The sequence below is a fragment of the Mustela nigripes genome, chromosome 12 (assembly GCF_022355385.1).
Source record: "Mustela nigripes isolate SB6536 chromosome 12, MUSNIG.SB6536, whole genome shotgun sequence".
Classification (NCBI taxonomy): Eukaryota; Metazoa; Chordata; class Mammalia; order Carnivora; family Mustelidae; genus Mustela; species Mustela nigripes.
The window spans coordinates 99,676,651-99,701,597 of record NC_081568.1 but is presented as its reverse complement, the minus strand read 5'-3'; the positions used below and the strand labels follow the sequence as shown (position 1 = coordinate 99,701,597).

The 24,947-nt window shown below is 43.7% G+C and overlaps 1 long non-coding RNA gene across 4 annotated transcripts in view; it reads left to right on the top strand.

Annotated features, from left to right (window-relative positions):
• The window catches only part of LOC132027947 (uncharacterized), a 145,554-nt gene that overhangs the window by 41,670 nt on the left and 78,937 nt on the right, over nt 1-24,947 (top strand). For 3 of the 4 annotated variants that reach the window (XR_009407269.1, XR_009407272.1, XR_009407270.1), the window contains exons 2-3: nt 21,657-21,826; nt 24,164-24,287. This is a non-coding gene — a long non-coding RNA (uncharacterized LOC132027947). The remainder of the gene's footprint in view (nt 1-21,656; nt 21,827-24,163; nt 24,288-24,947) is intronic. The other variant, XR_009407271.1, reaches the window with a different exon arrangement.

Below are 24,947 nucleotides of genomic sequence, written 5' to 3'. Positions count from 1 at the left end.
CAGTTGAAGGTCTAAACAGAGCAAAAGGGAGGTTCTCTCACCTCCCAAATCCCTTCTTGTTCCTTTGTCATCAACCCTTCACCAAACTCTCTGTTCCTAGCAACTATTGGTTTATTCTCCGTCCCTAGAGTTTGCCTTTGTGAAAAATACCATATAGATGGCATCACCCATCATGTAGTCTTTTACAAAAATTGATTTTATTGTATTTAAAAATTTATTTTTTTTGATGGGACTTATTATTTTCAGGTGTACATTATAATGTGATTATCTGCATATATTATATGGCCTTTTGAGTATGGCCTATCTTACTTGGCATAAAAATATGTGAAATTCATCCATGTTATTGTGAATATTCTTTGTTAAGTAGTATTCCATGGATACCCATAGTTTATTTATCAATTCTCCAGTTGAGATACAAGTTTTTTCTAGTTTTTTGGTAATTGGAAAAAAGCCACTATAAACATTGGTATGTAATTCTTTGTTTAAACACAGGTTTTTGTTACATTTAGTAAACATACAAGAGGGGATTAGTGGCTCTAATGGCAAGTCTGTGTTTAAATTTATAAGAAAGCGCAGAACTATTGTTCAAGGCAGCTGTGCCACTCCACCCTCTAACTAGCAATGTACCAGAGTTCCAGTTGCTCAGTGTCCTTATGAGCACAGGGTACTGTCAGTTTTTAAAATTGCAGCCTGTGTAATAGGATCTCATTATGGTTTTAATTTGTATTTGACTAATGACGTTGAGCATCTTTTTATGTGATTATCATCTCTATCTCTTCTTTAGTGAAATATCTGTTCAAATCTTTTGCCAATTAAAAAAAATAGCTTTATCCCCCCTATTATTGAGTTCTGAGAGTCCTTGATATACTCTGGATACAAGTTCTTCATCACAGAAGGGCTTTGCAAATGTTGTCTCCTAGACTGTCTGGTCTTTTCATTCTCTAAGCTTATTGAAGAGAAGTTTTTATTTTTGATGAATTCCAATTTATCAGTTTTTCTCTTTATGCATCATGCTTTCGGTATAATAGCCAATTTTCGGAAAGTTTTTTTGGTTTAAGATTTTGAATTTAGATTTAAGATTCACTTTGAATTAATTTCTGTAAAGGGTGGGAAGTGTAGATTTTTGGGGGGGTATATATGTATACAGTTGAGCACTATTTGTTGAAAAGATTCTGTGAAAAATTTTAGATTAGCAAAAAGAGTGGTCCTTCAACAAGGATGGTTTGACGAGCACTGACTTTACACAAGAGTTTCATTTGCTGGTGCCCTGAGATCCATTCTCAGATTGTCAAGATGTCCAAATGTCCCTCGTGTGAGCCACAGCTACTCACCTTCCATTACAATTATTCACAGGCTGGATTAGGAAGGCAGAATGAGCTCATACCTGATTAATCAAAGAATAGCTTTTTAGCTTTCTCTGTTTGGTAAATAAAAGGCATTCTCAGAAATTTAATACAAAGCATTCTTTCTTCTTTTTAATCTTTGAACAATTGAGCTTGCAATTTTTCTTCTCAATATGTTCCAAGTCTCTCTGGCTGCTAGAGAAATTGGATAAAGATTCCCCTCTATCCTCATTTTATCACGTATTGCTCTGTTCCAAATAGTTGGAAACAGCTGGATTTGTCATTAATCTGTGGGAAACTTAGAAATTGCCAAAGGCTGGCAAAAACAGCTCAAGTCTATGTGTGAAATCTACATCAAATTCCGGAAGAGAAAGCAGTGCAGCTCAGATGGCATTGGTTAGCGGTCTCCCGTGGAGGGATATTTGGCAGTAAGAGGTATCTTGTTTATCGGGGTGGTCATGCTCTCGCTTCCATAAGAGAAACTGAGGACCATGCTCTCATGTTGGCACTTGAATAAATTGGTCAACCTTCATGTTGGCATGAGAATAAGTAAGCCATGTTGACATCGTAACCCAGTATTAGTGGGAAGGACTCAATATTGCTGGAAAGGACATTTTATCACAGGGAGAACAATCAGTTATTCTTGGCACTATGAAGTTAGTTCTGAAATGCAGGCTAATTCAAAAGGGAGATAAGCATATTTCTCCACCTCTTCTCTCATCTGCAGTGTTTTAGACTTTATGAATTTATCAGTTCATGACATGGTACAATAACAGTTACTAGATATGTTGATTTGAGAGTCTCTGGGACCCTGCTGAGTTGTCTGGGAAATCAGGAATTGGTTCTCTCACCCAGGAATATTTCCTAGGATGACAAGATGCTACAAAGTCTCTTTTAAATGTCAGGGACCTTTTTCCAGATCTACAAATAAAGGATTAAAGTACAATGCTGATAAGTCAGAAAAAAAAAATTCACTGGTTACAGAATGTTCTCTTATCTTGGAGATGGTATTCAAAAAACTAAAACCAAGTCTCAATGTTTTCCTGTTCCTGTCTTACATTTGTTTTCTTTTTTCTCTTCTCTGGACCCCAAATTGCTCAACTCACCTAATCAAAGAAGACAATTTATTAGAAGGATATGGAGTGTGTCATGGAACCCGAGGGCAGAAATTTTAGCCAGATCCCTGGAGAGACTGGCCCAGCTGGATGACTATTCTGTCTGACTGAGGCCATGTTCTTGCTCCTCTCTGCCTCTCTGCGTGTTTGTTTCCTTTCTCCATCACCAGCACACTCTACCCCCACTTTCATCTTCTTGTGAGATGCCATAGTTCCCCAGCTTCACCTTTATATCTCTTCTCAGTTCAAGCAACCAACAGAGATGAACTAGACCCCAAAACCCACCCCCATATTTTTAAGTCCTATCTGCTGGCCTAGGCCTGTCTTGATTCAGGTCCTCAATGCTGATTTAATGGGCCTGGCCTGGGTCCAGAGTTTGGGGTTTGCTGTCTAACCACACAGGTGGAGGAATCACATTTTCTAAAAGGAGACACCACCAATAGGCCATCTGGCTATACTTCTCTATAAATGCCACCAGTATGCATATAAAGTGGAGGAAGTGCTAAATGAGAGAAATATTGAACACTGTTCAGAAAGAAATGTAGATTCCAGTATTTGCTTTCTACCCTGGGAACCAAAACAGAGGATCCAGAAGGATCTACAGGACTATATCAGGTGACCCTAGAAAGAATGGGTCCCATAGCTGTCTCCATCTATGGTAACCTTGCGGTGACTTACCAAGCTGAATTATCAAATAGCCTTCTAAGCCACCACCTTCCTGGGGATCAGGCCAATACTGCTCAGGGAAAGTTATTACCCAAGTTCAGGTGACTAAATAGCAGCCATAATGCTGCCTTCAGCCTAGTGTGGGCCTTCTACAAAGTGACCAGGAGAGGTCCCTTGTAGAGAAAGAGGATGGGGACAGATTAAGAAAGTCATTTTGTAACTTAGAGTTTGTCCAAGTAGATCTGCCTCTCTCAGTAAAAAAGAGTTGGAATAGCCTTAGCACACCTCCTCATTCCATAACATAAGCCCCTCCATTTGTACCTTTTTCTTCCCCATTTGTACTTTTTCTTTCCCATTTGTACCTTCTCCCTGTTTGGAAGCTTTATCATGCATCGGACACAACAGGAGTCCTCTGCCTTTTCTTAACAGGTGCCCTGTTCGTCTGATACCTGCTCATGGAGGCAGGTGGGCCACTCGAGAGCTATGGTTTATTCTACCTTTCACTAGAGGCCGAATGGGGTGAAGGCTTTCCTGTCCTGAGAGGCGGGGTCCATCAAGCAACTATTACAAGCAGGAGGAGAAGTCAAATTTCAGGGGTGGCGATGTGTGTGTAGGAAGCAGTAAAGGGTGGGGTTTGGGGGAAAATAACCAGAAATAGAGAGTGGGTGTGACCCAGAGAGATGACTGGGGAGAGAGCGACTGGGCAGGACCCGTTTTCGCTGATGAGGCAAGGGGAAGCGGTGAGTCAACATTTCCTGGAAATGAGACCATCTATGCATGGATCTCTCAACACAGAATCCGTCCTTTTCTCCTAATTTGCTTTTCCCTTATGTGTTACTAGTTCATTAAGGAGGTGTTCTCAGAATAAACTGGCGTGGGAGTGACAGAAGTGTGATGGGGAGAAAGGTGTGATTTCCAGAAGGTCCCTCAGATGACACCTTCAGCCTGATCCCAAAAGGAACTACTGTTCTGTCCTCAGAAGGTGTCTCAATACCAGACCAGGAATTTGGGCTTTTGACTTAAGACCCTTAGTCATTGGCTAAGCACATCCCCCCATGGGTCCCTGGCTGCTTTTTAATTCAATCCTTAGATCAGAGAGATCTTTCAGCCTGTCTACGAAAAGACCTCCTTAGGTCTTCAAAAACCGTTGACACACATTACCTAGTTGTGTCCTATGATAGATCCCTTCATTCATTCACCAGACTTTTGCTGAATGGCTCCGATGCAGGAGAATTGTGCCAGGCACTGGGGATGTGGAAACAACCTAGCAGAGTCCTGTTTGCCAAGGAACTGAGGAGACAAGGAAATCATCAGTTCTTAGAATAATAGAGCTGTACGAGGAGGCTGCCCTTCTAATGATGGAAGGTACAGCTTTGGTGCCCATGGATTAAATTTCCACGTATCATTATCAGGGAACTGAAATGTCTCTGTCCTAGATTCTTTTCATGACCTGTCATCATGACTCCTTAGTTATTGCTGAATACACTAACAGACTCTTACACTTAGTAGTATATTTAGAAAGTCTAAAGTAATAGTGCCTTTCGATATTTTAAGAGTGGCATCTTTCTGCTGGATTCTTCTTAGTTGGCCTGGAGTCTCATTCAAAGGGTAGAGAGATAAAGGCGTAGGTACTTAGAGAGCACTTGCTATAGGTCAGGTCCTCTGCCAGAATACCCCACTTAGTTCTTGCTAAGATTAGATTTGGAAAATGTCAAGAACTTTTCAGGCTGATTAAAAGAAAGTGTGTGTGTGTGTGTGTGTGTGTGTGTGTGTGTGTGTGGGTGCATGTGTGCACATGTGCATGTGAGAAAACAATTAATGAAGCTACTTCTGACGCACAGGCGGTGCTTTGCCTGCGGAGGGCTGCTGGATGGCCAGAAAGCTGGGCCAGCAGGGGTCTGCGTCTGACCAGCACAGAGGCACGGGGAATGCCAGCATTCTTCCTGTACGATTCCAATCTCCACTGAGCGGAGAGGACTCCGAGAGTACAATTTACTGATAGGGCAGTCTACTCCTCCTTGCTTCCGGGCTCCAAAGGAACCTTTGGGGTCACACTGGATGAAGCACTAGGGAGGTAAAGGGAGTGACTGCTAAAAATCCTGACAAGATCTATGACAGGGTCATAAAAAATAGAGAAAGCAGGAACTTTGCTTTGGATAAGAGACAGAAATTAGGTCACCAGAAGCTGGTCAACCTTCTCCTGCCCCGGCCTCACCTCTCCCCACCCCATCGCTACTGTATTTTGGGGTACAAGAGAGATTGTGAAAAACTGTTGCTAAGTGACTTTAATTTTTATATGTGTAACCAGCCCTTCAATTTTTTACAAAGAGTTTAATAGTCCCAGCCATGCCAAGAGCAGCCATGAAGAAAATGCTGACCAACAGGCCCAGGATCCTTGGCCCCTTTTGAACCAAGCCTGAGGGAACTGGATAGGGTTGAATGGGGAGGGGCACCCGAAACTATTATCCTGGACTTGGTGCCCTCAGATCAAATAAAGATGAGTACAGCAAGGGACTAAACAATTGGATTAGTCATGCAGCCTAAATAAGGTCTTTGCCTCTGTCTGTGAGACACAGGGACCCCCGTGTATTGGGAATGAAATCAATCAGAGTCTGGTGGCCTCGTCAGCTGGAGTCAGCTCTGGGTCCAAACTTAGACTGTATGTCTAGAGTCTGTGTCTTAATGTAAATTGGCTTATGGCTATGTCTTCCCTGGGGCATAAGCTTCCACCATCCAGATGGCAGAGTGACCCCGGTGGAAATAAACATATGGTAGGTTCTATCTTTGTGCATAGGCAGAGAGTAAGCACACTGTTCTAAGAGCCAGTGTGGCTGATGCCACAGACAGTGGACATCTTGGACAACAGACTACTGGGAAAATGCAACTTTTGGGTAAGAGCTGTTGAGAAATAGGGAAGAAGGGACTATCGTCAGCATCCTGAACATTGGCAGAAGGTAGAGGAAGGAGAGGGATATGAGAGGAAGTAGGGAAAAATGAAGGCCTGGGTACATATTGTGCTTTGAAGTTCTTCTAAGGGAGAGTCAACAACAGAGACCGGCAGGACAGCTGTTTGTCCCGTGGTTTTTGGTCAGCTTCCATATTCTTTGGAGAGTGATTACCAGGGTCCTGGGATCAAGTCTCGTATTGGGCTCTCTGCTCAGCAGGGAGCCTGCTTCTCTTCCTCTCTCTCTGCCTGCCTCTCTGCCTACCTGTGATCTCTGCCTGTCAAATAAATAAATAAATAATTTAAAAAAAAAAGTGCAAGTAGTTAGTGTAGGCAACTCCAGTAGGGGACTGGGGAAGTGTGACAGGAACACGAGAAGGCAACCAGTTTAGGGTGTTTATCAAGTCAGCCATCAATCACTGTGGTTGACTGGAATTCACTTCCACTGGAATTCAGCAAGTATTGAAAATACTCCCTCAAAATCATTCTACCCAAAGGGCAAGAGAGCTGGGGTATTTATGCACGAAGGGTTTCACTGCTCCTGGGGAGACTCTTTCTAGAATACTTTGTCTGCAGAGCAGCACAGTGGGCTCAGGCAATATGAAAGCCAACTGTGGCAAAGGAAGGCTAGGGCTGCAGTGGCAAGTTGGACAGGTGAACAGAGTGATAAGGCTTAGGGGATGCTGAGCATGCACTGATCACACTGCGATTATGATCCCACACCTGCAAGAAATTTACGGTGGAGATGGGAGAACGGAGGACACGCACACATACACATACATGTGTGCATGCAGATTCATATTCACATAAATACATAAATGTATATTTTATTTATTGAGGAAATAATGTCTAATGATGGTTGGAGATTGGCACAGAGGAGTATAGGGAAAGATCACAGTTCTATTATAGAAAAATAAATAGCACTTAAGATTAAATAAAAGTTTGCTTTCTTCCTGTTATTGCTGGTGTTTTCACCCCATGGAAATGGGGCATAACAAATGGGAGATCTTGTTCTTATGGCTAAACATTATTTGAAGATAAAAATACTAAAAGGGATGATTTTACAATGTGGAAGTTGCTCTAAACCTACCTGAGACCTGGGATACGTTTTTGTGATAACACTGAAAACTACAAAAAGAGTCAAATCATTCTCATGAGCAAGAACTCACTGTTTTATGCCTATTCTAGTTTTATTAGGGAACTTGCTGCACCAAATTATAAAGAAAAGTATTTATTTATTGGAGCTTTTGTGAGCCATTTGCTGTAAAGGGACATCTAATGGATGGTGCACCTTGTTGTTGACAAAGCTCCTGTCCCTAGACAATAAATGAACATAAAACAACGTTATCACATTTCGCAGGAGAGAGAAAGTGAGGCAGAGAAGGCTTTATAGGGCAGGGTATCTTCAGCTTTTTCCATAGGGGCTATAGAAATCTCCATTCCATTAAGAGACACAGTTGATTTGATGCCTCATTGCCCTCCTGTGAGGGAGGGAAATCGGACAGTGAGGAGTCATCATGCAGGGGCCTAGGTCAGTGGCTAATGGGGCTTTCCTTGCCATATGGAAAATCAGCTGTCCCATGATATATCCAGATAGATCTACTCTATGTTACAATCCCCATGCAACCATAGGAAAAATGGAAATGCATAGTAGATTAAAAAAAAAAAAAAAACAAAACCAACAAACTGGGGCCACAGAAGCTGTGGTTAAGATAATTAAGAACCAAAGGTCTACTTGAGTGACCAGGATCTATGTGAAGTTCAAAGCTGGTGGACCAGCACTGCCCACAAAGATGAATGCCCAGCTCTGGAGTGAGCTTCTCTTAGGTTCGTGCTATGCAGTATGTAAGAAAGAACAGGATGTAACCTTGTGAATTGACAATATACAAACAATACAGATGGACAGTTGAGAACTGGGTATTTTGAATGGGGAAGATCTTAGACTTTCTGCATGTGGGATCTTGAAGAGGCCTCATAGTAAAGTAGCTAAGAGCAGACCTGGAAGGTCTGCTTAGGTTCAAGTCTCAGTTGCACTACTTATTGGCTGTATGACTTTGGGCAGGAGGACAAATAACCTCTCTGTCCTTCAGTTCCCCTCTCCATAAAGTGGAGATGTTCATCACACCTATCTCATAGAGCTTTTTGCAAAATATTTACAATAATGTCCGGCACGTAATAAGCCTTGTGTTTTTAAAATAAATACCTAAACCTTAGCGGAAGCACTTTCATTGTGTTCCTTCTTTATCTCAGAACTTAAATGTTCAGAAAATATTTATCGAGCACTCACCCGGACTTGGCATGTTTGGATATAGATAAAAATGAATTTCTAAAGTCTCTGCCTTCCCCAGTGCTCATGGGATGGTGCTTCCCCCCTCCCAACCTTTTTTAAGAGCTAAATTTTAAGAATACTTTGAAAAACAATAAACTTAAAAATTGTTGGAAATGTAATATAATTTGTCCCCCTACCTATGGGGAATAAGTTATCACCCGTCACTCCTGAGTACTTTAGAGTTTCCTATGAAAATAAAGACACTCTTCTCCATAAGCACAATCCAACCCCCCAAATAAGGAAGTAACAGTGACAGATCGCTACCATCTGATCCTCAGCCCCCATTCAATGGTCATTCATGATTAGATTTAAGCTGTACCTTTTTGGGAATAACAGAAATGATTCTATGTTCTTTTCATTGTGCCTTATCGAGTAGCACAAAATTTCTTTTCTTTTCTTTCTTAGAGATTTTATTTGACTGAAAAACACAGCAAGAGAGGGAACACAAGCAGGGGGAAATGGGAGAGAGAGAAGCAGGCTTCCTGCTGAGCAGGGAGCCTAAAATGGGGCTCGATCCCAGGACCCCGGGATCATGACCCAAGCTAAAGGCAGACGCTCAACAACGGAGTTGAGTAGGCACCCCTTGAGTAGCACAAGATTTCAAGTTGTTCTATCCTTTGATGTCTTTGGTCATCACTTAATTAAGATGGTGTCTGCCAGCCTTTCCTACTAGAAAGTGATCCTTTACTTCTTTGTAATTCATAAGCACTTTGTGGGGAGGTACTTGGAAACTATGTAAAAATTCTCTTCCTCAACAAGCTTCCAATCTGTTTATTTCAGGACGCACTCATTGTTTCCTGTTTTAGTCAATGGTTGTAATCTGTTGTCATTATAGTCTTTCAGTGTTTAGCTGTCCCTGATTTGGCCAGCGGGAGTCCATTGAAGTTGGCCTCTGTGTCCTTTTGACATTTTTACCTCCCTCTTTGAACTCTGGCTTTCTGGCATGACAAGATAGTCCACTTATCTTGTACTTTTCCTGCTCCAACTCTGAAATCAGGTGTTTCTCCAAGGAGCCCTGGTTTCTTTTTGAGGAAGACGGTAATTAGAGGTGAATATCTAGGGCGTGCCTGGGTAGCTCAGTTGGTTAAGTGTCTGCCTTCAGCTCAATCAAGCCCCACTTTCGGCTCCCAGCTCTGCGGGGAGCTTCTCCCTCTCCCTCTGGGCACTCTTTCTCAAATAAATAGGTAAAATCTTTAAAAAGAAAAAAGAAATGACTATCCAGGACACACTGGCTGTGTTCATTGTCACTGTAGCGTCACTGCTCCCAGGCCCACCGAGTAGACAGAGCTATATTTCTATATTTCTATGTACTGAAAACCATTTATTCACATCACTACATCCCATTCCAGCCCACTAATACACAGCCCCATTCTAGTTTTCTCCGTTTCTGCCATCCTTATAATGTTACTAACCTGGTCAGTCCCCCTGTGCATAACCAAGCTACCATCTGCAAGGTTCCAGAGGCTCTCTCCATAGATGCTCAGGCCCTGCCCCCCCACTGTGTGCAGTGACTCAGCTGTGTGTGCCCGAGCTACACCCCTCTCACCCCACTGGGGCTCTGACTCCCCAGGCCTGGCTGACCCTGCATGCCTCCGCGTGGATATCCTCCTTCACGGGACTGGGCCCCAGTACCCCACGCCAGGCTGCCTCTCCTAGGGAGAGGCCTTCCTCACCCTGCTCAGTCAGGCTTTCTCTCCGACATTGACAGTGGAACTCAGAGCAGATTTTCAAAGGCTCCTCTTCAGTATATTGAACTGAATTTAAGAAGCCAACCTCCTTCTAATCACATGTATTACATTAAAAAAAAAATGTATCAGGGCGCCTGGGTGGTTCAGTGGGTTAAGCCGCTGCCTTCGGCTCGGGTCATGATCTCAGGGTCCTGGGATCGAGTCCCGCATCGGGCTCTCTGCTCAGCAGGGAGCCTGCTTCCCTCTCTCTCTCTCTCTGCCTGCCTCTCCATCTACTTGTGATTTCTCTCTGTCAAATAAATAAATAAAATTAAAAAAAATGTATCTAAGAGTACTAAGATGAAACTTGATTCTCCTCCTTGCCACCGCGCCCCCCCCCCCTTAAGAGAAGGAGAGAGAGAGGGGGAAGGTAGGGAAGGGGAGAGGGTTAGACAGTATCTTATGTAGTGTCCACACCCAGCTTAGAGCTGGAGGTAGGGCTGGATCTCATGACCCTGAGATCATGACCTGAGCCCAAATCAAGAGTTAGACCCTTAACTGACTGAGCCTCCCAGGAGCCCCCTCTCTTGCATTTCAAAACAACTGATAGGATTCCACTGTGAGACCCCAGTAGCTGACTGGTGGAGAAGGAAACGAAAGCCCAGTGTAGCTAGGTTCACACCTGACTCAAGGGAAGGCAAACCCAAGGGATGCACAGGTGGCTGGACCAGGACGAAAGGGGCATACTCTTTTCTGCCTTTATTTTCCGAGTTTTGATCTTGACTCCAAAACCAGATATCCTGATTAGGGGATAAATGAAGACTGGGAAATTGCCAAGGGTTCAGAAAGGGGCAACTGACGGAAGAGCCTTCTGGTAGACCAGGAGACTTAAGGGGAAAAAAAAAAAATAATCCAATTTTATGTAAGTGAATTTCCTCTCAACCCAGAACAGCAGGAAATGTACTCTCCCAGGAAATGTGGTGTTGAAGATCTCATTTTCGAGTTACCGCTTCTCCCATACTAGAGAAATAATTCTACTTCAAAGGCATAGACTAGGGCAATGTGTGTTTGGGATTTGAACAACTGGTTGGTACTTGGCTCCTTTCAGGTGGAAGCCCCTTGGGGGGTGGAGAAGAGCCCTTCTAGGGAGCAGAGCTTCACTGGGCGCCTGCCTGCTGGGCTGGAAGGCCTTGTGATGGGGGAAGGAAGGGGCATTCTCCACTGTAGGAAGCAAATTGTTCTGGTTTTATCTTCCTCCTAACTGTGTGTATGCCTGGGTGGGAAGGCAAAGGACCCTTCCTCCTCCCTACCCCTCTCTTCCTCAGTCTGAAACTCTAGAAGATTCCCTCAGACCAAGTCATGTCCCAGGTATTTGTTAGAGTTCCAACTAAGGAAGATTCTCTAATTTACTCCAGGCCTTGTCAGTACAGCAAACTCTAATGTTCCACAAGGAATCAGGGGAATGCTACTTTGAGAAGTGCTAATTTTTATTGGGCATGACTTAACTCAAACTGCATCCCTGTTTTGTTTTTTTTTTTCTTTTTAAGAAGAATCACTTCAAAATGATTAATGATGCCTGAAGCCACCAGTCTTGCTTCCTGCGGTGAAATGCAGAACTTTTGTGCATGTCTGGGTTTGTAGCAGGGTGTGCTTCAAACTCCATCAACAGATAGTTTCCCATACTGCCCAGACAGTTGGGTCTTTGTTCAGAAAAGCTGACTCTCTGGAGGAAATGTGCTACAGAATGGGACCATATCCCCTGCAGGGAGGGAAGGCTTTGCTCCAGTTACGGAAGGGAAGTGAAATCCTTTACTTCTTAATGTGCCAGAACAAGATAGTTGCTGGGTTAGCTGGAGCTTAATCCACCCCCCTGCCTTTTTTTGGTGAGAGCTAAGAACAATGAGGAGGGTGTCTTTGCAAACAGGTGGGATTACTGAAGGATTACAATAGAGGAATAGGTAAACCCAAAAGTCACCACCTCACTGGGAGGCAGCCCCCCCACTGGACCTCTAGGCTGAACTGGGGAAACAAATTCCCAGGGGAGCACCCTGTGCCTCCAGCCCATTTCTCAGGAGCAGCTTACTCAGGCTCTCATCCTTTCTTCACTGAGGACCCAGAAAGGGAAGAAAGTGGGCAGGTGTATGGCAGCCATATTTGACATTTTTGTGAATCCTGTCTGGAAGGGTATGGATGATCTTTGTTTCTGAAAACTAGAAGTAAATAGTGAATACTGTTGATAGGATGTTTTACAGAAATTTGGAAGTCTAACATCTTGTCATGCAAATCCCTGTACCCCTATGCTATCCTTTATAGCACTGTTCTGGAAAATGCAATTTGGTGAAGCAAAAAGAAAAAATAAATCCCCTTTTTGGAGCTTAGAGCAACCTCTACCATGGTCCCTTCTTTGAATGAAGAGATATAGAGAGGAGCTGAACCTTCCATTCAGAAAGGCAGCCTGCGTGGGCTAAGGGATGAGCTTTGGAGCCACAAGGTAAGGAAGTGAGAAGGGATCCCAGGGCAGCTCTGAATGGTAGAGGAGGGGTCAGTGGGAATGTGTGTGCACGTGTGAATGCACCCACACATGTGCAAACCTTCTCCCTTCTGAACACACTCATGCCTATAGGTCTGTTTCCTGGGGCCCCACAACATTTCCCCATGGACAGGGGGATTTGGAAGAACAACAGAGGATTGCCGCAAGGAAATGTGGAGGAAGTACTGCTGCGTGGCTATCTTCTATTAGAAAAGTCAGATGTTAGAAAACACAACAAAGCCAAAACAACAACAACAAAACCCTCCCCTAAACTCAAAGCTCAAACTGGCTCCTTCTGAGTGAGCTGTTCTTAGGTTACATTGTGTAAACCAGGCTCTCATTTTGCAGAACTATCTTAGCATCAGCTGTGTTAGAAATTGTAAGTAATTTTGGGCAGTGTGCCCAAAGGGTTGGAGCCAGGAAGACTGATCTTTATGTTAACAGGCAGAGCACCTGCCTGAGAAATCTGGGACCGCAGGTTTTCTTCCCACGACGCCTTCTCCATGTGAATTAATCTATTAGCTGGTACGTGTGTTGGTTTATTTAGGAGCATGTGTGCTGACAATTGGCTTCTGACGGTAAAATATGGTCTTCGGGGAGAAAATGATTAATTGCTCGCTTTAACGTGTGTTTGTGTGTGTGTATGTGTGTGTGTGTGTGTGTGTGTGTGTGTGTGTGTGTGTGTTTGATGACAGTCACTATTAGTATGTGTGCCTACAAAACTAAAAGGCAAACTAAAGTCACATAATCCTTAAGAAACTAGAAGGTGTGAATAAGTAAAAAGATTCTTGATGCTGTTTGGACATTTATGCCCCTCTTGATGGACAGAAGCAGCAAGGAAATCTCATTCCTTAATGCATTATTTCCAAATACACAACAGGAGGCAATTCACGGCAGAAAAAAATTCTAGCCCTTGCGTTTTCAATATTATGATGAAACATACCTTCTTGAAAAGAAACTGAGGGTTGTGGACCTCTCAAGTAGGTTTTTACTGTAATAAACATCTTTTTGTCTCTACCTGTGTTTGACTTCTAAAATGCTGTTAAGTGATCACAAACTCTCCATCCAACATGGTAAGAATGAAGAGGGCCCTTGCGGAAATCCAGAATGACAGACTAGCTCATCTAATTTCCAGAACAGAAAATCTAGGCCAATTACAGTTTATGAACTCTTTATCTTCCCAAATAAGGGTAGTGAAATAAAGGAAGATGGCCACTGTTTCATTAGAGGAAAGGGCATCTTAATACAGAAGGCAGAAATAGAAGATTTCCTGAGCTGAAGGAATGTAATGTGATCAGAAGCTCCCTGTACTGCCTTCATCTTGCTCCTTCTGCCTTGGTGGACATTTGGGAAAACGTCCTTTTTCATTAGGCTTTATTTTTACTTATTTTAAAAACTTTCATTTTTGTAAATGTGGGAGGCAGCTCCTCGGAGGCTTCTAACACTGCATTAGAAATAGAGTAGTGCTGCTCAGAGGGAATTAAAGGGAAGAGAAGTAGGAGCAGGCTGGCCAGTTTGGAAGCCAGCCTGCTCAGGAGGGAGGAGAACAAAGCCCACTGAGCATCTAAGGCCTTCTGCTAAGTGCATAGGCAATTACCTCCTGTAATTACTAGCTTCCAGAGCCTGGTGAGGAGGAGGCTTATTTCAATTCACATATGTTTCTGGGCTGTCTACACAGGGGTTCCGGAGAGTGGCTAGGGCCGGAACCTTCATGGAGTTGGCAGGGTGAGACTTGGAAAAGAGAATGATGCTCAGACAAAGAGGGTGTATGGGAAGCCAGAAACATGGGGAGGAAACGGAAGACTTAAACTCAGAGGGCGGGGTGGGGGTGGGGCGCAAAAGGAAGGAACCCAAAAGCATCAGACACGCCTGCGCTCGAGGGGCAGGTAACTGGATCACGGAGCGGCCGTATTTATTGTGTGTATTGACTAGATGATGGCGGACTCACCCAGCACCAGTGAAACCATCCAGGTGGGACCAGAAATCTGTTTGCAGAGGAGGACAAGGGTGGAGACTGGGTGACGAGAGGTTTAGGAAGCAGGGAAGCCGAGATGCAGAGGGTAGATAGCAGTTCTAGAAGGTAACAGAGGGAGAGTTGGGTTTTCTTTTTTTGGTGTTAAGACTTGAGCTTTCTTTCAGTTGCTCAACAAACATTCATTGGGTGTCTATTAAGTACTGAGGGTTGTGGTAAGTGCTAGAGACTTAAAGATACAAGGAGCAGTCTCTGCTCTTGAAGAGCTCTCATCTGGGAACTTTGTGAGGGCGATAGAAAGTACACAGATAATGCTCATGTTGTATGCTAAGAGCTCTGGGGGAGGAAAGGTCAAGGGCCTTGCCACACAGGGCAAGAAGTGGTCATCTTTACTGGGGAGAGGCAGGGGTTGGCAAGAGCATCACAGGGGCTGAGGCTGACCTGGGCTTTGAAGGGTGATTAGGAGTTCTCTAGGCAAGGAATGGAGGAATGGGTAGCAGGCAGAGGAAACAGATGCAAAGGCATGGAGTCAGCTTAGTGAGTAGTGTGCCTGGAGTGGAGAGCGCAAGGAGTGTAGCGTTGAGGCAGAAGGCAACGTATGAGTTTCCTACTATGCTGAAGACTTTGGATTCTAATGTGTGAGTAGATCAAGGGGAAGCAGCCCATTGAAGAAAGATGAGGGGATGATCACTGAGGGGGAAGGAAGAGAAGCTGAGTGAAGGTCAGGGTGATTTTGAGGTGATGAGGAGGAATGTCAAGGTTGCAGGTGGGGCTGGCCTTTATTTCCTCCACACGATAGTTGCTTTGGCCATCTGGCTCTGAGGGGAAGACTGTTGTGGGGGGTTGTCTGGCAGAACTGCTCTGGGGAATTCTAGAGGGAAACAAAAGGATTGCCATATTGTGATTACTTGAGATTCACAAAGACTTTCATCAGATACGTAACTGATTCTCACTGACACCATCGCCCCTACATCTGTTGTTCACTTTTAAATGAAGTGTGATCTTCCTTTCCAATATCCATTTTCTGCAAAGATATCAAGTGCCAGACGCATGGCCCTCCTGAACAAGAGCCAAGGTATATTGATTACATATTCTGTCTTCTTGTTGAAACTTGTTTATATTTCACAGAATCAAACATCAACCAACAGGAAGGACTCTTTTTTTTTTTTTTTTTCCAGGAAGGACTCTTTATGGAACGCGGATTATTACTATTAATGGGAAATTCTCAATGAAGAGGAAAATCAGGACAAGGATGTAAACCCAGTGTTAATTTGAAAGTGAATTCCCACCAAATTTTTTATCTCACAGGGGAAAAGGACATAGACAAGATAGTGTGGCTAGTATGAAGAGCACTGGGTCTGGAGTCCAGAGGCTGAGGTTTTTGCCAGGTTTTAGCATAAACTGTGTGACTGTGGGAAAGTTTATTCTTGGTTCAATTTTTCTCCCTAACCATCCCCCAGCACAATAACAGAATTCATAAATATATTAGAAATTTAAGACTTTCAGCTTATGATTTTATAGGTACAAATCAACTGTAGAAAATCATTCTAAATTCCATTCTTGTGCCTAATTTATACAAAATTGACTAATGTGTGTTTTTATCAATTCGCAGAAAATTAAGTCTTCTCTGGGGATTCACTAGTTTCTACTGTAAGGGAAAAGGTGAGAAGAGAGCCGAAAATGGCAAAACCAGCACGGGGAGAATTGGCGTGACTCACCTAGGAGCAGGTTGGAGAAACTTTAGGTGGTAACAGCAGCATAGGCTTTGCAGATTTCCAATGTTTGCTGATGTTATCCACAAGGATTTTAACATGTTATTTACATAATTTGTGGCAAGTTTTCAAGTAGAAGAAAATTTCCAAGTTCTTTGGGTCAAGAAGAAAGGAGGCTAGTCTTTTCACAAGAATAATGCTGATAGGACCCACTGAAGCAAAGGGCTTTGTTTTTTAGGAATTAACTCGATGGTAGGCAGAATCAGGTCTCTTGGCCTCCAAAAGAGACCAGTCCTAATGCCTGGAACCCATGAATGTGTGGGCCAAGGGACTTTGCAGAGGTGACTGAGTTAAGGATCTGAGATTAGAGATTATCCAGGATTGCCCAGGTGTGCTCCATGTCATCACAGGTCCTTATTACAGAAAGGCAGGAGGTTCAGAGTCAGAGTCAGAGAGGAGGAGATGTTAGGACAGAAGCACAGGGCAGAAGGATGCCATTCTTGGAAGTGGGCCCTGAGCCTCTGAGCCAGAGAGGCAGACGGCCTCCAAAAACTGAGAAAGGCAAGGAATGGATTCTCTGCTAGAGCCTCCAGAAAGATCACAGCCCTGCAGACACCTGGATTTTAGCCCCTCAGGCCCTTTTTGGATTTCTGATCTCTGGTATGCTAAGACAATCAAGTTGCATTGTTTTAAGCTGCTACATTTGTGGTAACTTGTTACAGTAGCAATAGGAAACTAACAGGAAGTTGGCCGGTGGTTCTATCCTTTTAGGTTAAAACTCCTGCATGCCCTTTATTCTCCCTGAATTCCTTTCCATCAGAGCCCTGGTCACTTGCTTGTAATTGTCTTTTTAATTATTTGCCTCCTCATTAGAGGTGAGCTTTCTGAGGGCAGGGAATCGTTCTACTCACTTTGTGTCTCAGCTGTTGGGTACAGCGCCCACCATGGGGTAAGAACACAACCACTAGTTGAGTCAACTGGTGAGATCAGTGCCAGGTAGGTGGGATGGATCAAAGGAAGTAGATCTGCCATTTCTGGGTTGGTAAGACCTGGGTGTTTCCCTTCAGTGGTAGCAACGGAAGGTAAAAATGGGTTGTGAGGGAATGTGAGGAAGTGTCTTTTTATCCCCAGACTCCTGGGTTCTGGCCATTTTCTTGCCTGACACTGTGGCCTGCTCAAGTCCGGCATGAATAGTTGACTTATGTGGGTGACTGAACCTGAGTGGGCTGTGAGGCCTTCTGAGGTGACCCAGCCAAGAAAGATCTTTTGTCACATCTTGTTTAACTCACATGGCATGATTATTTGTTGGAAGTGGTGTATAGTCCCTATGTGTATGTGTTCCTCTTTGATGCTCTGTGCTGGGTCTTTTAGGGTTAGTCCTTTCGGAGACTGCCCTTAATTTCTGCTCTTAGGCCTGGGCTTTAGCACAGCCTTTGGACCTTCTCTGACCTCTGGAGGAAGGAGAAGGTTTCCCATTTGGATCCCAGTCACACCTTTGAGATTTTGGCGGAGCTCCTCTGAGAGTTGTCTTTTCCATGGCTAGGGTCTCACCGGGGATTTTGCTTCCTATCTTCCTCTGCATGGGACAACACTTGAGAAGGTGCATGTAAATTCCATACTTTTGGTGATTCTAAATCTGCCAATCTTGGATTCCTGTACGTCCAGATGCCACGGAGGGCCTGTTCCCCACTCCTGCCCTAATCCCATTTCTCTTCCATTTGGGAGCCACCCTCTTTGCGCCTCTTTTTTTCCTGTCTCTGTCCTGGATGACTTTATCAAAGAAATTCCATTCAGCTTTTTCTAGCATTTTCCCTTTCAGCACCAACCACCCAGGTGGCCCACCTGAGACTTACTGATCTACCCAGGCTGGTCTTCCTTCTTCCTGCTACCAAATGACTGTTTGGGAGGTTATACTGTATACTTTCATGGTGAAGACAGTTTCAATCTTCCCCAAAGAAGTCCCTAGGAGGTTAAAATTTTATCACATTTACAAGTAAAAGTGAACTTGAGGACCGCGGCAACTAGTTGGAGCTGTGCTGGGGAACCCGGATTTGGCAATTCATGCACGTGCATTATAGAACACTTCTGTCCCGGGCTCCCTTACTTCACATTGAAAGTATGTGACCTCCAGGTAGCCGGTGCTCTGAAAGAGAGCTTTGACTGAAACAAAGCAAGCAGTCTGATGCCTCTTGGTTTAGGTCATTTTTGTGGCTAATTGTCATGTGGAACCTCTGAAAGAGAAATACCATCAGCTTACCCCCTAGGAATGGGAGCTTGCTGTATGGAGGGCATACACACGGATTTAATGGTCAGATGCTCTGAGGACCCGGTGGGCTTGTCGGGTGATGGCCAGCAAGTTTGAGCCAGCATATGCTGGAGTGGTCGAGGTATTCAGGGGTCACCATCATAGCTGCCCAACCTTCCCAGGGCAACCTGGCTTGCACTACTTTTCATAAACTAGGATATAGGCATGGTGAGAATGGAAGCACCTCTTTAATGCAGTTTAAAATAAAAATATCATGAAATAGGTTTCAGGAGCCCCAACAAATTCTGCATTTTGCCCTAGTGATTCATTCAGAACAGATCTGAAATATCCAAATAACTATTTTGTACTGTTCTTCCTTCCTTTCTCCCTCCTTCCATACTTCCCTTTTCCTCCTTTCTTTTCTCTTTGCTTTGTTTTGTAATGCATACACCCTGAGTACTGCTTTGCCTGCCTCTCATGTCATCCAATTTTGACAAAACTCAATGCCAGATACAATTGTCTGTCCTACTTTGCTGTGATGTCTTTAGGTGAGGACTAGAGGTGGTTACAATAATATGGAGTGGGAGATGTAGAGGGTGCTGGAAGGAATTGGCCAAGTGGCTGTTAAGATTTATTTGAAAATAGAGAAGACAGGGTGGGGGTTGAAGCAAGGTTTTTTTTTTTTCCTGTCAATGCTTCTCCTCAACTTCTGCACACCAAAGCCTTTCCTAGCAAGAAATGGATGGCCCCCAAAGGAGAGCAGTCCTTACTCTTTCTCCTTGAGATAGCTGGGTGGCCTAGGTGGGGACTGGGTTTTGTGCTTATACCTGAAGGATACCTTGCCTCTGAAGAGTCAGTGGTCCAATTGAGGCCAGAAGGTTAGGACAAAGGGAGCTCCCTCTTCAGGGTTTTTGTTAACACTTCCCAGAGAGACAGGAAGTTTCTTTCTAGGTTATCTGACTCAGACTGGCAAAACAGTGAAAGGGGTAGACATACCATCCCTCAGTGAAGATGACATTTGATTGGCCCTTTCTTAATGACCCAAGTGGAGATTTTGGTTTGGGTGATGAAAAACTCTTCTAGAAGCATTCGAAATGTTGCTCGATATCAGCAGGAGTAATCATCATTACAGCTAATAGTCCAGCTAAGTGCTCTTTCCGCATCATCTCATTTCAGCTGTAGGACGCATTCCTGTTTTCTTTCCAAACATGTAAGATAGGTACTATCATTATCCACAATACACATGGTATCTCCATTTTATGTATTGAAACTAATAAGTGATTTGCCTATGGACAGCTTGGACTAAGGTAGATTTTCATTTTAAGTATATTTATTGCCTCCTTTTACTCTTTTCAACACTGTTGATTCTTGTATTTTGCTAAGAAATAACGAGATCCATCATGTATGTCAAGTGAAGTCTTGTCTGAAAGCTATCTCTGGGAATTTGTTGCAGATGGGAGAGCAGAGCTAGGTTGTCTGAGTCAAACTTATTGCCAGTTACAGCAGGAAGTACTTCCCATTGTATGGCATAAAACAAGCTTGATTTAATTTTATTGGGATGTGGGGTGACCATGAAAAAGAAACAATTTAAGTGTGGTTTTCTGGAGGTGGTAGGGAGATAATAAAGTTTTTTTTCTGAATGAGGTTTTAGCTTGGGCAATAACAGAAGTTGTACAGTTTTGAATTCTGAATAAAAGGAAAAGCCAGTATTACGGTGTTAACTAAGGACACAGACCTACCAGTGAGGCAGACAATGGCAGATGGTAGCCACCAGCTGGAGAGCAACCAGCTTAGAGCCCCAGGGGGAAGTAAGCACTCTCTGCTGGTGATCTTCTGCTACCTTCCCTTATTCTTCCCGTCTGCTCTGTGTCTTGGGAGCCTGCTCTTGAAGACTGCTCCTTCTGAGCTCTTTTGCACTCCATCTTCCACTTGGGTTTGGTCAAGAGTGGGAGGAGAGGCTGGGATATTTACTTTTTGCTCTCTCCCTGCTTCGGGGAGGTCTCCAGAAGTGGCAACTTCCTCTTGGAAGTCATCTCCACCAGGAAGCTTCTCCTTGATGGTTCTAGCACAAATTGGGCTCAAGTATCACTTGCATGTTCCCTCAGCCCCCAGGGTTGTAATAGCAATATCTGTTTCTTCTCCAAAGATTCCTCTTCATCCCTGCGAGTTCTCTGTCTGGCCACACCCACCTAGGAGGCCCCTTCATCGCACCTCTCCTTTTGCTCAACCCGTGGTGGTTGATGTCTATTTATTGGCAGGATATTGACTAATACATCACAAATGATGGTGCTTCTAAAATGGAATGTTCAGAGGAGGCACCTGGAATCTGGTTCAGATGATTCTGATTCAGTAGATCTGGAGTGGGGTCCAAGAGTTGGCATCTCTAACTAGTTCCCAGATGATGTTGAAGCTGCTGGTTGGGGACCATGCTTTCAGGAGGAGGAAACACAAGAACTTCCCTCATTAACCATACTGTCATTGTTGTTGGCAAATATGGCCCAAGAGAGGAAAATACGCTCACTACAAAACCCAGTAAATAAAAATGTACGCTTTCACTTATCGTGAGAGTCAGACATGGGTTGATGTAAAAACAAAAGACATTTTGCTTTTCAGGTTTGGCTCCCAGCCATCTGCCTCCATATGTGTGTGTGTGTGTGTGTGTGTGTGCGCGTGCGCACGCACACACGCATGTGTTTTATACATAGGCAACTGAAGGATTTTTAGAGCCCCCTGATTACTGAATGGCTGTGGGTCATGTCATAAAATCTAAGTCCAGACGCTGGGACAGGTAGGGGGGCATGGAGATATAGTATAACAGGTTGTTTTCTCAGACCTGAGACTGGCAAACTATGGCCCTAACACCAAATCCAACATACCACCTAGATTTGGAGATGAAGCCTTATTGGAACACAGACACACTCATTTGCTTCTGTATTGCCTATGACTGCTTTTACCCAATAATGGCACTGTTGAGTTGACACCACAGAGACCTTATGGCCACATAGCCGAAAGTGTTGACTGGCTATTGACAGAAAAATCTGCTGATTCCTGCTTTAGATGATCATGTAGAATTTCTCAGGAATTTAATTCCTTGAGCAAAATGAATCTTAAGAATCATCTTGTCTCATTACAGATGGGGAAATGAATACCCGCCTTCTCATCCATATTCTAAATGGATACCCAGCTAGCTTCAATCTGTGGCTTTAAAAAGATGCATGAGAAAAACTGGAAGGAATCTGGAGAAGAAAAAACTATTAGACGTTCTTTGAGGAAAGCTGAACTCTAATTTTAGAAGTTGAAAAGGTAAAGGTGGGACAATTATCTCTAGGTTAGCAGAAAGTAAGCCGAATTTTTACTCTCTATTTCCACATAGGGAAGGCTTTCCCACCTGTATGTGGGGCAGATGTCAAAATTACATGTCCGGGGGAGGTCAGCGCCTGGATCTTTAAAATGAGGTTGGGATAGCTGCTGCAAATGAACTAGGCTGAGACTGATGGGCTTTCTGAGACCATGCCTGAACTTGTCATTCATTTATTCACTACTGAAGAGTCAGGAGGAAGGCAGGGACCCTAGGCAGGGCTAGGGCAATTTTGTAATTTTGTTTGCTGTCCTTGGGGTGTGTGTGTGTGTGTGTGTGCACGCGCGTGCCTCCCGTGTGGATGCGCGCGCGCACACACACACACACACACACAGGGCCATACCCACACGTGTACAGTATTCTATCTCTGGCCATGCTGGAACGCATCTCGAGGCTATCCAGCTTCCCAGCAGTGCTGTAAGCCTTTGTTATCTGGGCTATAGGATCCCTTCAAGCTTATTGACTCTTAGAGCAGAGCGAAGGAGCCATCATCTTTGCCTCTTTAAAAATGTCTTCAGCGATCATTTGGAGCCCTTGTGGATTTGAAGAGCACTAATGTCCTTTTGATTTGAAAACAGAAACAAAAGGTGCAGAATTTGGATTTGTCACAGTACGTGTCATGGCCTAATATTGTCATTGCTCATGAGAAAGTCCGCTACAAAATTATTGGGTAGTTTTTTTGTGGAGGATCTCTCTGTGGGATCCTTGAAGCTACCAGTAGCCTCACTGCTCTCTAGGCTACATAGAGAATGCACAGGTCTCCTACAGTAAGTCTGAGCTCTGAAGGGGTAAGAACTGTGTATTCTTTCATTTCCATATTTCAAGTGCCTCAGGCAGTCTTGCACATTGTAGGTGCAGGCTAAGTGTTTATTGCTTGCTGGGGATGGGGAGAGTAGCAGGTATGCATTCCATCTTTGTGGCAAGCCGCCCAGCACCGACAATTAAGCGGTGTGATAACAAGGATTGGCTCTGAGATAATGTGCCTCCCAGTTGAGGCACTTCTGCCCTTTTCTCTGCATAGCAAGGTCATCCTAGTTTAGATCTGCTGACAGGTGGGAATTGCATAAGCAGCACATACTGTCCGTTCACACTGATGTCTTGACAATAAGGCTGGAATTTATATTGAGCCTTTCATCTTTGAAGTTCAATGTTCTAACTCTAATCTTTATAACTTCCTTGTGAAGTTGGAGGGTTTAATTTAGTTTTTTCTGGTAGTGGGGGAATGTGAGGGAGACCCAGGTTGAAGGACCTGCTCAGGAACTCTGAATGAGTCAAGGCCAAGGTGGGAAAGGAGCTGGACATTTTATGGTTCGTTTTGTAGCGGAGCATTTTGTAGTCTTTATTTTCTTTTTTGTAATGAAAAACTGGGTAAACGCAGCGTGCCTTTTTTAAAAAAATTATTTTTTAGTTTTATTTCCAGTATACTTAACATAATGTTATATTAGGACAGAGAGACTTGCAATGTTTTTCTTCTACTGTTCTCCAAATATGTTTAGAGTCATAGAGACAGAAATCAAAGAAATTGTGAAGTCTATATTTTTAAAAAGTATCTTCTAGAGTGCTTATAAGGTCTTTGGTCCAACTGCTGGATTTAATTTGGAGCTTAGAGTATAGTCATCACCCCAACTTTCCCCTCAGCCTGGCTTTTCTTCCCAGCTTCCCATCTGATCTTCTTCCCTTAAACTAACTATTAAAATGTCTGTTACAACTCATAGGCTTATGATGCCTTGGTGATTACTAGCCAAACTTAGGGCTTTAGGCAGATTACCTTCTCTCTGATTCTAACACAGACCCTCAAGTTTGACTCAGAAGCTACTGTTGAAAACTCAAGACTTTATAATTAAAACATGATGATTATTTGGAGGACATTGTAGAACTGCGATACAATTTAAACACTGGTCTCTGTAAATATTGAGACTTGAGGTGGTCTCATTACGGAGCAGATGTAATAATACGTGTAAGCTGAACAAACACTATCTGCTTCTCAACAACATGACCACTTAATCCATAGAACATCTCTTGTACAGAATGAAATAGTCAGACTTGAGCTTTGCAGCAGGGACACACGGGAAGCTATAGGACTTGGCCAGAGCAGTGGTTGAACTGGACATTCCCAGAAAGGCCCTTCCTTCAGACACATAAGTCTCATTGCACTATGGCTCAAAGTTTGCTCTTTCACCGTTACCGAATAAAACCTAAGAAAATTGATTTTAACTAACAATTTATATCTGATGCCAAATAAAAAGCAGTTAACTTACATCAGAATGAATCCTGTTTGCCAGCTTTTTTGGTGAAAACAGAGCAGAAGACCACTTATACTGGGTGATGGCTGAGATATGGCAGCTTCCGATCCCGCCCCTCACGATCCTTAACCATCCCTCTAACAGTTAAAGGCAGTGGTTTGAGGTAAGACTTTGCTACCAAAATGCATCTTATTCAATTACCTAGAGTAACAATATGGCCTAAAAATATAGGCCAGGACTCACCAAAGCCATACCATCTGTCTAACAGACAGGATTTCCTTCTCTGGTGACATCAGTGCTGGGTTGTCGCTGTGACATGTAAGCATTTTAAGATGGCCAATTATTTTTAAGCTTTGCTAACTCATTGAATGGCATTCCTTCCCTTCAAAAAAATTCTCATTCAACAGCATTTAAATTAGTAGAGAGAAGACTGAAACAGATTCTGCAGAAACTATGGCATGTATTGAATCAAGATATACTAAGTAGGGGGCACTTGGGTAGCTCAGTCTGTTAGGCATCTGACTCTTGGTTTCGGCCCAGGTCATGATCTCAGGATCCTGGGATGGAGCCCCAGGCTCCATACTCAGTGGGGAGTCTGCTTAAGACTCTCTTTCTCCTGGAAACAAACTGAGGGTAACTGAAGGGAAGAAGGGTGAGGGAATGAGATGGCTGGGTGATGGGCACTGGAGAATGTATGTGTTGTGGTAAGCACTGGGTGTTGTGTAAGACTGATGAATCACAGACCTGTGCCCCTGAAACAAATATATTATATGTTAATTTCAAGAAAAAAGATTCTCTCTCCCCCTCTGCTCACTTGTTCCTT